This window comes from Pseudorca crassidens, chromosome X (genome assembly GCF_039906515.1).
Source record: "Pseudorca crassidens isolate mPseCra1 chromosome X, mPseCra1.hap1, whole genome shotgun sequence".
Lineage (NCBI taxonomy): Eukaryota > Metazoa > Chordata > Mammalia > Artiodactyla > Delphinidae > Pseudorca > Pseudorca crassidens.
Window position 1 is genome coordinate 25147299 of NC_090317.1, and position 17165 is coordinate 25164463.

Consider the following 17165-nt stretch of genomic DNA (forward strand, 5'->3'; position numbering starts at 1 on the left):
GCATTTCATCTCAAAATGAGCGGTATATTGAGCAAAAATTGAATAGTATTAAGTTGGAAGAGTCTTTGTAGGTGAGAATTCCATAGCCCTCCAGGTCTACTCATTCGTAATGAAGAAATTCTTTATTAGCAGCATAGTTAACATAATTGTTTGGAGTTTCAAGCAGATCTTTTAAGAAACTGACCCCTTTATCCTTTGTGAATTGCAAAATGAAGCCTAATATTCACAACTCCCATGCCCACTCCCACCCCCACCCCACGTGTCTCTTCCTTTCCCTCATATAAGGACTGCTTTGGACCTGCTTGTACATATGTTTGAAGGATAATTTGGCCTAATTTGTTTACAGGAATTACAAGGGTGACCTTTATTCAGCTGTCTCCTTTTTGATTCCCATAACTTCTGGATCTATCAAGGTATGTGCATTCTACACTGAAATTTACTTTGGAAATTGAACACATTGATATATAATGTGAAAAGAACAGAATGTTCCACCTTTATAATCAGTTATATTTATTGCGTGCCACGTGAATGAAATACATTGTTTTAAACTTTAAAAAACCCATCCGGCCATTGTATAGATAAGCTTGTATCTGTACTCCATAATTGCTTGAGTCTTTGCAAAACCAAATATGCAGGCTGCCCTCTGTATTTGAATGATTCTGTGACCTTTTCCACACACAGCTACTAAAACCAGGAGACTCTTTAACTAATGGGAATATCTGCAGAGTACAAGGGAACAGCAGTGGCCAATGAGGATGTTTGCTAAACCATTTAGTAGTTAACATTGACTGCAAATAAACATGGAATTTCTCCATAACAATGGCAAAAGTATTTCCATGCAGATAATTTTACTGACAAAACAAATATTTGCCTCCTGAAAAGAATGTTTTAATTTTTTAGGAAAGTCTGAAGTAAAATATCTGTATTGTCATGGTATTACATTAATTTATTTACCCTTCCATTTTTACTTCCTTTCATCTATCCATCTGTTGAACCATACTGGTTGCAAGTCATTGTGTCTTTTCCTTTGGTAAATATGCCAATGTAGACAGAATTCACCTGGAATATTGAGACAGTGACTGCTTCTATGTTCAGTCCTATGTTAGGTGAAATATGTGAGAAAATGTGGCAAGATGGGGGAGATTTTCAGATTAATCAAAATCTTCAGTTACTTAAAAGACTTCCCTCATTGGGCTTCATTCTTATTAGAAATATTCATCATTGTTAAGTTCTTAGTAAGTAGGGAATAGGAAGCATTGACTTTTTTTCTTTAATACCTGTATCTGGCACTGCTACGTATCGTTATTCAAATATGAATTCTCACCCATCAAAAGAATGACCTGAATTTGTGTTAAGTTTTTGGAATCACTTGATACTTCCTTTAAAGAACATTAAACAATGAAATTACATAAAAAATGAAATCTTTAAAATCTTGGAATTTGCATTGCCCTTCAAAAAATACACTACAAATACATTAAGGGTTTTTTTGTTTTTGTTTTTGTTTTTTAATTGGGCTCCAGTTAATTGAGATTAGTCTGTTAGGGAAATTTTAAATGGATTTGCCAGTTTTAACTCTGCGCTTAGTTCTATTTGCCATTCTTCTAGAGGTACTGCCTTTAAGGGGATACCATTGCCAAAAGTTCATTTCACTACAGGAAAAAAAAAAAGTAAGATCAGAAAATAAAATGACATTAAAAAAGAAACTTACTGGGAAGGAATAAGAGATTTTCGCATATTGTGTCATTTGTGAAAATAATTTTCTTAATTTGGGAATTGTGAGTCTGCCAGTTGTGTAATATTAACTGAAAGGTATTTTTTCATACTAAAAAGGTTTAAATGTGTGAAAAATGATGGTCTTGCAAAGAATGGGGGAAAAATGCCTAGCAGGCCAAAAGAACGCACACTTATGAAAATAATTGGCACTAAATATTTAAAAGGTTCAGAGAGCAGCTACTTTCCCTCCCTTAGAGAGACAACATGGTATAGCAGAAAAGCCCTTGCCTATCAATCAGAAAACATAGGATCTACTCCCAGTCTTATAAGAGCGATATGGTCCTCCTAGGTCACTTATCTGCTCTGAGCCTTGGTTTTCTCACATCTATAATAAAAACTTTCTTCCTGATAAAACAGTCCATGATTTTTAAAAAATTAAGGGCTCTTCTCAAGTATGCAAAATGGAGTCAAGATTGGCCATTAAGTTGGAATACACACACCAGTTGTTAAACTGGCCATTAAGTTGGAATACGCACACCAGTTGTTGACTGCTGCTTGTTTAAGTGGTTTAGTGCATTGGTAATAGGGCATTTATTTACTTTTTATCTTAAAGCAACTGTGTATGCTAACACCATTGCCCACCCCCCTACCCTCCACTGTGCACACCAGTAGTGGCATTATACTAAATAGATTCAAGTAGATGCTCAACTTTGGGGTGCTGCTGTGCCGCTCCTCTGTCAGTCTGTTGAAGTTCAGCAAAACTGTATGTTTTCTCCCTCTTGCAAGGTGGTCATTCAAGGTCAAGTATCTCTCTGAAACTTGGAACCAGCCAAGTGCATAACCCGATGACTTCAGACTCCAATGCTTTCAATCTGGCACCCTTCATAGCATTGAATTCATATTAAAGCACTTAAAATATATTCTCCTTCATCTACATATCACAGCAATAACACCCTGGGCACAGGACAGTGCCTGGGAGCAAATAACCACTTGGAGTTAATGATCTGAGGGGCAGCTGAAGGACCGTTGACTCTTCCTAGTCAGTCCTTCATCCCTATAAAATGCCTATTCCTGAGATGCCAAGCCTTCAATAATTTTTCTGTCTCACATCAGATTAAGTAGTAGCCATAAATAATAGCGTTTAATACATAATAATGAGATGTGGTAATGCAATAAAATGTCAACAATTCTAGTACTATATAAAGATGTCTATTCTGATCAAACCAAGAGAAGGAGCGGTAAATGAAGTTCATGAATCATAATATTTTAGAAGTGACTTTCCCCTTATTGGTTGAAATGAAATATAAATGAGAATTCATATGGTTTAGGGGAACAGTTCCCTTTCTTTTGCTTCTTATTCCACTGATGAATGATCCATTTTAGAAATAATTAAAAAATACCTCTGACGTCTATTTTAAATAGATTTTTTTAAATCGTGTATGTTCAGCTTCCTTCTCCCTTTTTAGCAGTAGATTCAGCTTTCGAGACATGTACAGCTCTGAAATAAGTAACAAATACAACTCTATGATTTTTTTCGCCAGAGGAAGCATTTTTCATTTATTTATTACTGTGATAACAGTAAGTTTCTGCAATGTGCCAGGCATGGTGCTAGTTGCTGGGGAAACAAAAATCAGTGAGGGACACGGTCCCCAATCACAAGCTATTGATAGAGAGGTGAGGACTGACCTATATAGAAAGAAGTAAAATAATCAAGTGTTGTAGGTGTGGAATGCATATGAATTTATTTGCTCATGGCATTCATATTCTTTTTTCTAAATTAAAAAAAACTTCACACATCAGAACCTAACCAGTAGGGCAGTGAGATGTATAGTCTCGATAACCCCCCACTCAAAAAATCTATAGGAATCACTGGTCATGGTAGGCAGAATGGCCCCCAAACATGTCCATGCTCTAATCCCTGGAACCTGTGAATATGTTGCATCACATGGCAAAGGGGAATTAAGATTGCAGATGGATTTAAGGTTGCTATTCAGCTGACCTTAAAATAAGGAGATTATCCTGGTTAACTCGGCCTGATATCGCTGGCTTTGAAGACAGTGGCCATGAACCAAGGAATGGGGGGTAGCCTCTAGAATCTGGAGATAGTAAGGAAAAGGATTATCTCCTAGAGACTCTAGAAAGGAATGTAGTGCTGCTGACACCTTGATTTTAGCCCATCAAGACCCATTTATGACTTCTGACTTAGAGAACTGTAAGATAAATCTGTGTTGTTTTATGCCACCAAGTCTGTGGTAGTTTATTACAATGGTAATAGAGAACAAGTATATTGAGGTCTGCCCAATACAGAAAATCTGGGGAGAAGTCTCTAGTTGTTAGCAATTGCTGTGGCTGAAAGGTATGGTTTGTGCTGATCTTGGTACACAGAGATATTTGTCTAGTGATTATTTTTCCTGGATATCCATATCAGGCCCCTCTATTAGAAGTATGACCACTATGAGATCCCTGAAATACCTGGCAGTTCTCCTTTGCTCCCACCCCGAGTCTCAAGGAGAATGTAGCCCTCTTTCCCTCTTCTTCTGTAGACCACTTATGCCCTTTCCTCCCCTCCCCTTGCCCTTCCTCCCTCTGCCTTGAGGTCTAGGATGCAAGGTTTGTGGACAGGTGAAAAGTGGAAAATTATCTTGCTTTCATGGGGTACCTACAGCAGTGAGAAAGATGCAGGCACTACTATCTAATAAATTATCCTGGCAGGGGCTTTACGACAAGCATAAAGTTGGGAATTGAATATAGTATGAAACAGGAGTCTCAAGCTAGTGGCCTACTGCTCAGGATCATTCCTCAGATATATTTTGTTTGCATCCCAGGACTCTCCTCTTCCTCACTCCTTCCTCTCCGCTCCCCTTCCTTTTTAAAATGCTTATAGCTTGAGTGTGCCCTGTTCAATTCCATAGTGTCTGCCACCCCCCTACTGTCTTATTCCTTGCTTACCTGACTTGTGTGTTATGATCCTGGTCCCTGTGCTGTAGAGGTTAAGTGCAAATGCTTTGGAGTTTAAATAGGTGAGATGATTCAATTCTGCCACATATTGGCTGTACAACTTGGGCAAGTAGAATAAGCAGAGTCTTTCTAACTTTAGTCTTCTCACCTCTAAAATGGGATAATAATTATACCTCACACCTCATAGACTTGTGAAGTTTAAAATAGCCTGCACGTGACACATAAAGCACTTTGCACATACAGCATAGTACATCCTCAATAAATATTAATTGTCACTCCCACTACTATTATCACCACTGTGAGGGCACAGAGGGGGGTTAATCAAGTCCATCTAGTAAAAGGATGAGAAGCAGGCATCTGAAAAGTTTTCATGGAGAAGGTAATGCTAGTACTGGAGCTGTTTCTGTAGGTATGCACTGGTGGGGGGTAGGGACTAGCAATTTGGTATTATCTGATGAACAAATGGTGGAGATAGGCAGATGTTCTATGCAAAAGAAGCAGTGGCACAAAAACACCAAATAGCCTGGTCTCTTAGAGGAACTGCAATCATCCTGTTCAGCTAAAGGGTGATGTAGAAGGTAGACATGAGAGAAGATGAGGCTGGAGAGGTAGGCTGGGGACAGATGAAGAGGGACTTCTCTGACCTAAGAACATCTCCTTTTTCCAGGAGGCCAGTGTTTTTTGTTTGGTTTTTTTTTTTGACATCTTTATTGGAGTATAATTGCTTTACAATGGTGTGTTAGTTTCTGCTTCATAACAAAGTGAATCAGTTATACCTATACATATGTTCCCATATCTCTTCCCTCTTGCGTCTCCCTCCCTCCCACCCTCCCTATCCCACCCCTGCATGTGGTCACAAAGCACCGAGCTGATCTCCCTGTGCTATGCGGCTGCTTCCCACTAGCCATCTACCTTACGTTTGTTAGTGTATATAAGTCCATGCCTCTCTCTCGCTTTGTCACAGCTTACCCTTCCCCCTCCCCATATCCTCAAGTACATTCACTAGTAGGTCTGTGTCTTTATTCCTGTCTTACCCCTAGGTTCTTCATGACATTTTTTTTTTCTTAAATTCCATATATATGTGTTAGCATATGGTATTTGTCTTTCTCTTTCTGACTTACTTCACTCTGTATGACAGACTCTAGGTCTATCCACCTCATTACAAATAGCTCAATTTCGTTTCTTTTTATGGCTGAGTAATATTCCATTGTATATATGTGCCACATCTTCTTTATCCATTCATCCGATGATGGACACTTAGGTTGTTTCCATCTCTGGGCTATTGTAAATAGAGCTGCAGTGAACATTTTGGTACATGACTCTTTTTGAATTATGGTTTTCTCAGGGTATATGCCCAGTAGTGGGATTGCCGGGTCATATGGTAGTTCTATTTGTAGTTTTTTAAGGAACCTCCATACTGTTCTCCATCGTGGCTGTACCAATTCACATTCCCATCAGCAGTGCAAGAGGGTTCCCTTTTCTCCACACCCTCTCCAGCATTTATTGTTTCTAGATTTTTTGATGATGGTCCAGGAGACCAGTGTTTTTTAACACTACTATGAACTTTGAAGTTTGGTGTACTGCCCACTGAGCTTTCGTCTTGTCTGTCAGGCAACCCTTGAAACAGGTTTACCTAGGAACACAGCTTAAAAGCCACTTCTATAGTCATAGAGGAACTAGGAAAGGACTTTAATAATCATATTCGTGATATAGAGGGTTCACCCTGGTGATAGTATGGAGAATGGATTGGAGGGGGCAGAACTTCTGATGGCCAGGAAACCAGTTAGGAAACTATTATTATAGGCCAGATGACAGATGACGAGGGCCAGGTGGCCGTTAGCAGTGGGAACAGTGATAAAGTGATAGGTTTGAACAGTGGTTCTCAAACTTGAGGGTTTGTTGGAGGGCTTGTTAAGTTGCAAATCTCTAGACCCTGCCTACTCTTGAGTTTCTGTTTCAGTTAGTCTGGGGTGGGGCCCAAGAATTTGCATTTCTAACAAGTTCTCAGGGGATGCTGATGCCACTGGTTCAGGGACTACAATTTGGGAATCTCGACATTTGAGATATGCTAACTGTAGAACTGACAGGCATGGGTCACTCAGTAGATATGGGGAGTAGGGGAAAGCTTTCTGGCTTGGGAGACTGAGTGGATGGTGATACCATTCAGTGTTACTGAGATCAAGTTTAGGCTGAGTTGAAAAATTCTTTTTCATGACCCTAGCAAGGGAACCTCAGCTAAAAATCTTTAAATAGGATTTAAAGGGCCCTCTTTTAGATATCTTGACCCTGTACTTTTGTACCAGTTTTTCCCAACCCTACCGCACCCCACCCCAATCCCATTTACCTGCCTTGGTGATAGAAGTGAAAGTAGAGGTCTAGGGGAGGTAGGTTAAGGAGTTCCATTTTATACCTGTTTGTTTAAGGAGCCTATGGGGCATCTAAATGAGGGAACCTCAAAAAAATAATTAAAGCTTTAGGGTTTTTTAGGTTTTTTGAATTTAAAATAAGTTAATCTCATTTCAGTTTGGTCATCATCTTTTCTTTATGTAAAAGCAGAATAGTCAAGGTATAGGTCCTGTAGTTAGATTGAGCTTTCATCTAGTGACTTCCTGTATATTTGCAGTCAATCCTATAAGGATTTCTCAGTGCTAAATTTGCTCGTAGCTGACACTCATCCTTTTTATAGTATAGATCGGTGAATCCAAACATGTTCATTTTTAAATTCCCCTTGAACCCTCCTGTGACCTAGCTTTCTCTATATTGCCGCTTCACCTAAAAGAAAAATCAAAGTATGGCAGAATATCCATGCTGTTAAGTAGGGGAGAGTAAGAGAGTATCATTTAGGTTGCCCTTTTTTCTACTTTTCTTTTTTTGTGTGTGGCCTATTTCAGTAATGTTCAGATTTTTCACCAAAGCTACAAACTACCTCTGTAAGGTTGAGAGTAGGCAAAGAAAAGATCTTACAATAGGATGAAGTACCTATGTGCAATGGTGAGATGAGGAATAAAACAGCCTATTAGACTTTGGAGAAGCAGAAGAAGTGGATACTAAGCAAGAAGAATTAAACCGATAGACTTGATTTTGTTGCAAGGGGGCAGTTGTACAGGTAAGTCGATCTTTTCTGGCATAGAGTATATCCTTACAGAGATAGATAGATAGGTAGACAGATAGATAGCGACAGGTAGATAGAGATATATAGATATATATAGATTCCCAATTCACTTGTCAGCTTATAATTCCATGAAACTGTAGAATTATCTTAATTTGGGAGCAGAAATACTTAACTTGTAGATTCAATTCATTTTCTTATAGCATTTAGCTCTAATCTTTTTTTTTTTTTTTTTTTTTTTTTGCGGTACGCGGGCCTCTCACTGTTGTGGCCTCTCCCGTTGCGGAGCACAGGCTCCGGACGCGCAGGCTCAGCGGCCATGGCTCACGGGCCCAGCCGCTCCGCGGCATGTGGGATCTTCCCGGACCGGGGCACGAACCCGCGTCCCCTGCATCGGCAGGCGGACTCTCAACCACTGCGCCACCAGGGGAGCCCTCTAATCTTTTTTATTTTATTTTATTTATTTATTTATTTATGGCCGTGTTGGTCCTTCGTTTCTGTGCAAGGGCTTTCTCTAGTTGCGGCAAGTGGGGGCCCCTCTTCATCGCGGTGCGCCGACCTCTCACTATCGCGGCCTCTCTTGTTGCGGAGCACAGGCTCCAGACGCGCAGGCTCAGTAATTGTGGCTCACGGGGCTAGTTGCTCCGCGGCATGTGGGATCCTCCCAGACCAGGGCTCGAACCTGTGTCCCCTGCATTGGCAGGCAGATTCTCAACCACTGCGCCACCAGGGAAGCCCTAGCTCTAATCTTTTAAGGAAAATGGAAGTATTGCTTAGTTGGTACTTATTCCTCTACTCCAGGAAACACACACACACCACACACACACACACACACACACACACACACACACACACACACACACACAATCACAAAACTGAAAACAAAGCCTTGGGCTTTTCCTAAGTGTTTCTAGATAAGCCAGAATCTGAAATGCATCCATCATTTCCCAACAGAAAGTCCAACATTGGATGTTTAGGATATGGAATCAGAGTTAATAGAAATGGCTCTTAGGGTTTCTGGAAAATCTCTCTGAGTAGATGATCTTCCTTAGGAGTGTTATTTCAGCCCCATAATATTGCTAACCTGACAGCCGAATGTGGCAAAGTGTCTTTTGGGTGAGGCAAAGTCCAGCCCTCCATCTCACCATTATAAATTTGAAATCACTATTTCTTCAGCCTAACATACTTACAAGGTATATTGAGAATCATTATATATTATTTTTTAAAAAGGTAAAAAAAATTGAAAAATCAATGACAAAAATTCTGAAATAAGTATAAAGGGGCAATGTAATCCCTTGCCGTGTGGTGCACTACCCGAAGTAGTCAGGGTCTTTTCTATAGGATAGGCATTGAATTGGTGACCTTCAAATATTGTTCTACTTTCGCTAGATGTCTGACATATGTCAGAGGAAACTATTCAACTTATATGATTTTAAGTGGCTGTTTTCCGAGAACACATCAGCTACCTATTTTGTCCCAGACTCATCTGTACGACTGCATGTGAACTTTAATTTTGAAAGGTACACTTTAAGTGATATGGTTGACTATCACTGTGTGTAATAGATGACTGATTTGTTCTCTTCCTATTTGCAAAGTTCTCACCTGGTTAAGTGGGTTAGATATAATTCATAGTGTATGATGTAAACCTCCAATGATAAATTAATGTAAAGAATACAAGTTTTCAATGCCCTTCTTAATTTTATTTAATTTTACACACTGCTTTGTTCAAAAGCACTCTGATTCATGCTTGACTCTTTTGTATCCTGTGTATGAACACAAAATGAAAGATGCACTTCTTCGCATGCCGTGATCTAAGCTTGCATCTACATGCTGTATGATGTGAATGCTACCTATGAGTACTAATTTACATCAAGCTTATAGTTTTAATCATAAGAGAGCACATGAAGTTACTACTCATTTTATTGTTGACAGTAGTTTGAGGAGGTGGAGGAAGGAGCTGAAAGAAGACTGTTTGGTAATTCTAAGAAAGGCTGATTTTCAGTTAAGTACATTTTTGTAAGTCATTCTGTCATTTGGTAAACACACAATGATTATTCCTTCAGACAGATGAAATATTCATTAGAAAGAGTAGTGAGGAAATCACAGTACTATTAAAGAATAGCAAGGGAGTGGGAGGCCTGTCAAGAATACTCTGACCCTAGGAAAAAGAAATCAGAATTGCCATAGAGAGGGACCACAGAACGCAAACTTTCAAAAAGGTTATTTCCATAAAGTCTGAGGAAATCTTGGCCCCCATTAAGATTTTTGTCCCTGAGAGCCTGAACTGTAAGTATGGTATCTGCTTTGTCTGCAGAATAAAAAAGATCTTCACTGAATCATTATCCTGGGAGCTGAACATCCTGCTACATTTGAATAAAAATGCCTACTTCATTACTGATGGGAATACAGAGTTCGGTGTACCAAATGATCTACAGTAGAGCTTACTGACAGGGGTGCCTTATAAATGAACGGGCTGTTGAAAGAATACTAGCTATTAATGTGTTTAGTATTAGATGAAGCCCACAAATTCTAAGAAATCTACCAAATGAGTGCTGTCTAGTAAAAAGGTAGTTCTATCATACCTTTAGGTAAAATGGAAAATGATGATGTAGAAGATAGATTTCTGATGCGTCAACAATGCCATCAGTTTTTTTCTCTAGTGAAATCTCTTAAAATGATGGAAAACATAGAGCTATGAAATAACTGAGCTGCAGAGGACCTTGAGAAATCATTTGCTCTAGGCTTCTGCTTTCAAGCATGTGAATGTCTATACAAAGGGTAAGGGAGTCATGTTGTCAGCGTTACGAGTATAGAATCCTTTATTTAGCAAATATGTGTGTGTGTATATATATATATATATATATATATATAGCATTTGTGTGTCAGGCACTGTTCTGAGCACTTAACAAACATTAACTGGACACATTTGTCATGGCATTGCTTTTCCCTCCTTCTAGTCTTTCTTTTTTCCCGTAGTTTTTCTTAGTACATCTTTTTCTGCTTCCCTTTTCCACTGCTTGTTTCTTTGTTTTGCCACAGGCCTTCCTTAGCACTCTTCCAGGGTAATGAGGTTAGTGAACTCTATCGTAAGCCTCCTTTCTTCTCATTGCTTTTAAGAATGTCACGTAATTGAAGTTAAATTTCTTATAGAAATCAAAATAGATTATTTTATCATTTTGCCTTCATCTCTGTGACTTGTCATTTTATCTTGGAAAGGGATAAAATTGGCCTAGAATAATTTGATATCCACATAGCATTGATAGTTACTTCCATTGTCTTAAGATCCTTTCTTTAATGATAGTACTTTTGGATAAGACTAGAATTGGAAAGGGGGCTGCATATAGACTATTCCTTAAATAATGATTTCCCATCTTAAATTTCCAGTTTGCCAAATCACATGAGAATCTTTTTTTCTCATTCTTGACATTTGGCAAAAGAGGGTAAATATACTTTCTTCATTTTATATTTTCTCTTCTCATTCTTGAGTTTGTGTTTTTTTTATTTTATAAACTTAGTAGGTCTTTATAAATAACTTTTCATCTTGTTCTCTCAGTTTTCTGCCTAGAAGATAGATAATCCTATGTGACTGACATACTTGTATTTTAAATAATAGTAGAAAATTCAGTTTTTGACCTAGTATTTAAAAAATCATGTAGAATTTTCTATGTGTTGCTTATTGACGGGTGTGATATAACAAATTATGAACAATTGCTTTACGCCAAGAACTATTCCATTCATTTTACACCTGTTATCTCATTTAATCCCCACAATAACTTTATGAAGCTGGTACTACTATCATCTCCAGTTATAAAGTTTAGAAGACAGAGGCCAAGAGAGGTTAAGTAATTTGGCTCAGGTTACAGAGAAACTAAGTGGTATGGCCAGTATACAAATATGGTTTCAGCTACTCTTATATCTCTATTTGTTACTAAATCAGTTAAGAAAAGAACTCTGGTTTTTTAAAATCTGACTTGTTTTTCTTGTTTTCTGACTTGTTTTTAAATTCCAAATTTTGGAATTCCTAAGTTAAGGCATCTGAATATTGGACTGGACCTTTGGATATGGCAGGTGAATTTCAGACACCTGCCCAGAGAGTGCTTTTATTGTAGAATACCTCAACTAAAGGATCCTAATGTGATGCCTCCAAAGTATAATTCTAGTAGGTATATTCTGAAATATAGTCTTAAAAGTGTTTGCAGTAGTCTGAATAAAAAGAAAGGAAGAAGGAGAAAGAAAGAAAGGAAGAAAGAGAGGAAGGAAGGAAAGAAGAAGGAAGGAAGGAAGGAAGGAGAAGTGAATCAGAGTAACTTGGTTTTGTGGTGTCCCCCAATCTTTTGCCTACTCATATCACCATTCTGAGAAGAACTTGTTTGTCTTCTCTTTGCCTGATATCAGTGTTGTTCATTTCCCGTGAAGCTTTCTTGAGTAAAGAAAATGGAGATTTCTTCCTGGATTATTTTGTTTTTTATACTCAGACTATGGATATACTCAAGATCCATTATTTTTCTTCCTCTACCTTTTCTTCCTTGGAGATTTCATCTACCTTTATGAGTCTAACTACCATTTCTTATATAAATTATTTTTTAAAAATCTGTTTCCTGCACTATGGTCCCATAATCTCCAACTTCCTGCCACATATGTATGCTTGGATATTCTGCTGATGTGGGAAACGCATTGCGTTTCTAAAGGTGAGCACATCATGTTTCCGAGGTTGGAAACATAGAGGTTGGGTCCCCTATTCACCTTCTCGCTTTCTGTCAGAAATTCCATTATTCTTCTAGCTACCCAGGCTTAAAACCTTGAGGCTTTCTTTGCCCCCTCCTTGTACTTTGCTTTCTGTATATAATCAGTCACTGTGTCCCATTGGTGGTTCGTAATGTCTTTCACTTCCCTCCTTTCTTTTTTATATCACTGCCATGAGATTTACCTCTAGTTTAGACAGTTTAGCATCTTGCTCATTAGTGCCCTACCAAAGCTTAGTGTGTTGCCTTGCCCGTAGCAGGAACTCAGTGTATTTTTGTTTTGTGATTGACTGAGGCACAAGTTCCCTCCTACCTCTAGCAACAATGAGCAAGTCACTTTTGGAACCAGATTTTTGGAAGTCCATCTTTTCCTGCACGTGCGCAATATTCCTTTTGTAGCCAAGTGTATATATTTTATCAGGGTCAGTATTATATATCTATCTTTTGTGAGCTGCTAGGGGGAAAGGGATTTAAATAGATCCTGAATTAATGAGTTCCAATGCTTTAGAAGGACAATCAGTACAAGACAAATTTTTAGAGCAGTTTAAAGTTCACAGCAAAATTGAGAGGAAGGTACAGAGATTTCCCATATGCCCCCTGCCCCCACCCCGCCAGATGCACAGCCTCCCCCAGCATCAACATCCCCATAGTGTGGATATTTGTTACAAATAATGAACCTACACTGACATGCCATAATCACTTAAAGCCCACAGTTTACATCAGCATCATTCTGGGTATTGTATGTTCTGTGGGTTTGGACAAATGTAAAGTGACATGAATCCACCATAATAGTATCACACAGAATAGTTCCACTGCCCTAAAAATCCTCTGTGCACCCATCGCCCATATTCATCCCTCCCCTCCCTTCCCCAGGCCCTGGCACCACTGATCTTTTTACTTTCTCCATAGTTTTGCCTTTTCCAGAATGTCCTATAGTTGAAATACTCTTCAGATTGGCTTCTTTGACTTAGTAATATGTACTTAAGGTTTCTCCATAGTTTTTTCATGGCTTGATAGCTCATTTCTTTTTGGCCTTGAATAATATTCCATTGTCTGAATGTACCATAGTTTATTTATCCATCACTGAAGGACTGAAGGACATCTTTTGGTTGCTTCCGTTTGGCAATTATGAATAAAGCTGCTATACTCATCTCTGTGCAGGTTTTTGTGTGAACATAAGTTTCCATTTCCTTTGGATAAATACCAAGGAGTATGATTGCTGGATCGTCTGGTAAAACTATGTTTAGTTTTTTAAGAAAGCACCAAAATGTCTTCCTAAGTGGCTGCACCATTTTTGCGTTCCTGCCAGCAATGCATGAGAGTTCCTGTTGACAATCAGTACGTTTTATCTAGTGAGGGTGAGATAATAATCTCCATGACGGTGGAAACTATCTAGACTTTATTCACTGCCAGATCCCCAGCACCTAGCTATGTACCTAGCATCTAGTAGGTATTTACAAATATATGTTGGATGAATTAATGAATAAATGCCAATGATAATGATAACTATGCTGTCCCCAAATGGGAGAACAAAAGTCTCCTGATGACTTGCCTCATTTGCTCTAATATATTAGACTGAGGGGATTGTACCAAACATACTGAGATTTTTCCACACAGTCATATATTTAAGGCAATAATTGAATCTTTAAGTAAAATTTATGTCCATTCTAAATTATGCTTCTTGTGGGATATCACGGCATGATTCTGCTTGGGCACTACAAATTATACTGATGGGGTGAAATGTGTTTTCATGTCTGTTTGTGAAATGTGGAATGTTATTGAATTACTTTAAGTGTCATGTTTGAGATGAGTTTAGGCTGGTTTCTTTGAGTTTGACACATTTCAGTCTGTCATCCTGTGCTTAGAGATGCTGGAAATTAAATGGGGATACTTAAATAATTTAATTTATAAGCTTGCTTACAGCTATGTTGTTTATCAAGCCAGATGTCGGTAGCCTCAGTTTCTTGCAGCTCAGATGCTGCCAGAACATAAATTAAAATTGTTTCTGTGTGTCAGGGATTAGCATGTAAAAACAGAAGACACCTTCTGTCAGAGGGCCAATAGTCTCTGCTGGGCAGTGCCATTTTTGTTAACCATTGGCTAATTTTGAAAAAAGAAAAAAGTATAATTCACTTATAATACAAGCTCAATTATATTTCTGGGGAACTCTTGTTTCCTATGTATGTGATGACGTAACTCATCTCTATAACACAAAGTCTATAATAGAAATGTTATTCTGGTTTTATGCCTCTCCCTCCCCAGAAGTCATTTTCTGTTGTTGTTTAAATGCAATAGATTTACTCAAGTTTTTATGGTTATATTGTCAACATTTCCAGGTTCTCTTTTAGAAATTGATCTAGACAATGTTTTAACAGGGCGTTTTTCCTAGCAAAAAAGTATGCATCTGAGACCTACTAGAGAATGGACTTGAGGATACGAGGAGGCGGGAGGGTAAGCTGCGACAAAGTGAGAGAGTGGCATGGACATATATACACTACCAAATGTAAAATAGATAGCTAGTGGGAAGCAGCCGCATAGCACAGGGAGATCAGCTCGGTGCTTTGTGACCACCTAGAGGGGTGGGATAGGGAGGGTGGGAGGGAGGGAGACGCAAGAGGGAAGAGATATGGGAACATATGTATATGTATAGCTGATTCACTTTGTTATGAAGCAGAAACTAACACACCATGGCAAAGCAATTATACTCCAATAAAGATGTTAAAAAAAAAAAAGTTTGCATCTGAGCACATCTTCCCCCACATAAATAGAAAACAAATAGCCTGTATGTAATTTAAGTGAGTTTGTAGGAGACTACTTGAGGTGATAGGAGCAATGAAGATTCTCTCCCAGCATTGCACACATCCACTTTGGGACCTTGGGTAAGTCATTTTCTCTATCTGGGTTTATTTCTTATATAAAATGCGGAGTTTAGGAAGAATCGTCTCTTAATTTCCTTGTGTGGTCTAGAATTATTTGAGATGTTTTTAAGTCTTAGGCAGCCTTTATTTCAACTCTCTTTGCATTATTAAATTCTTTCAGGCCCATGAAATATTCTAAGCTGCATGACTCTAACTTGACTTTCCCATTTTTTGAATGCGTACAGCTTTTATATAGTCAGAATGCAGAATTTTGCATGTTTGTATAGTCACATTTTATCTAATTCTTTTTTGTGCATTAAAATGATCTCCCCCACTATATTGCAGGAGTTTTTAATATAAGAATATGTCTTATATTTCTCCTATTTCCTTCATTAAACCTGTTACATTATGAAGTACATAAAATTATTAATTGATTTGGATGAGATGTGAATCACTTATCGCCTGTATTGAAAGAATTTGGAGTATAAACAAAGATAGCCTCTTTTCATGGGCAGTTGATTCTCTGGTAGCTAAAAAAGGGTATAGAGGCCTCCTCTGAAATTACTGCTCTAGAGCCTTTAAATTGAAGTAATATTCCAACCAAAAAGAATGTTTCTGGTTCTTTAGATCTGGGGGATTCCATTTGTGAGAAACAAGTACCTGTTTGGCAAGAAAGAGCTATTTTGGTTACTTTTCTTCTCTGGACCTCTAATATCAATTTTCTAATCCAATCCGGCCAACATAAATTGAGCACACACTATGGCCATGTTCTGTTGTAGACACTGTGATGGTTTTGGAGGAAGACTGCTGTGTGTAAAGACTGATGGGACATAATTTTTAGCCTCAAGGCGTTCACAGTGTGGAAGTTGAGGTACAACTAACGTAAAAACAAACAAACAAAACCCCCTACAATATAATGTAAAATGAACAGTAATAGAGGTATATATGAAGTGATTTAGAATCACAGAGAAGGAAGTCTCTGACTGTATCTCATGTTTTATATCTGGGAATATACTATAGAAAGGTGACATTTATTTGGACTTTAGAAAATGACTAGGAACTTGGCTGTTAGAAAAGATAGAAAAGTGAATCTAACTTGGGTATATTATAATAAGTAAAAGCATAAAGGCATGCAATCTATGGTATGTCTGAGGGACCATCTGGTATGACTAAATTATAGGATGTTTAGGGAAATCGTTTCAGAAGAATGGACTGGAGTAGCAGGCCTGCTTCCTAGCTTATCACTGATCTTCCAAGTACTTTTATTTAATTCCCTAAAGGATATATATCATTGAGCATTTTCGAAAAGTGATGAAGGCCATGCAGTGGGGGAGATAGTATACAAGAGGAATTTGTGGAAATATATTCCCTTCTGCCATAAAATTTTCAGTCAACTTCTTCAACTGTTCTATATATGCCACGCAGTAATTTTTTGTCCTTTTCCATTGCATTAGGAATGATGAGATTGTCTTAATTCATTTTAATGACTAATTAAAATGGAAAAAACAAGTATGCACCTGAAACTGAAATCTTACAACTCATAGCAGTAGGCAGCCACCCAGACAGCTGACACTACATCCCATTCAGGCTTGAATACAGAAAAATTCTTCAGGCAGTTTGGAATGCGGATCTCGCTTTCTTGGGTACTTTTTCAAGTCTCAGTGGTGGATGTCTCCTATTGCCTCAGGCAACCAGGGGATTTAAGTTTACCCTCTTCCTTTGTGTCTACTCCCTGGAAAACATAAAGCCTACTTTCAGAAAAGAAGCTGATAAACTTTGTCATTT

The 17165-nt window shown here is 38.3% G+C and overlaps 1 protein-coding gene across 1 annotated transcript in view; it reads left to right on the forward strand.

Annotated features, from left to right (window-relative positions):
* The first annotated feature begins 344 nt into the window (after positions 1–344).
* The window catches only part of LOC137216580 (teneurin-1-like), a 405037-nt gene continuing 388216 nt past the window's right edge, over positions 345–17165 (forward strand). The window contains exon 1 of the mRNA XM_067722678.1: positions 345–413. The gene's annotated coding sequence lies outside the window, so the exon portion shown is untranslated. The remainder of the gene's footprint in view (positions 414–17165) is intronic.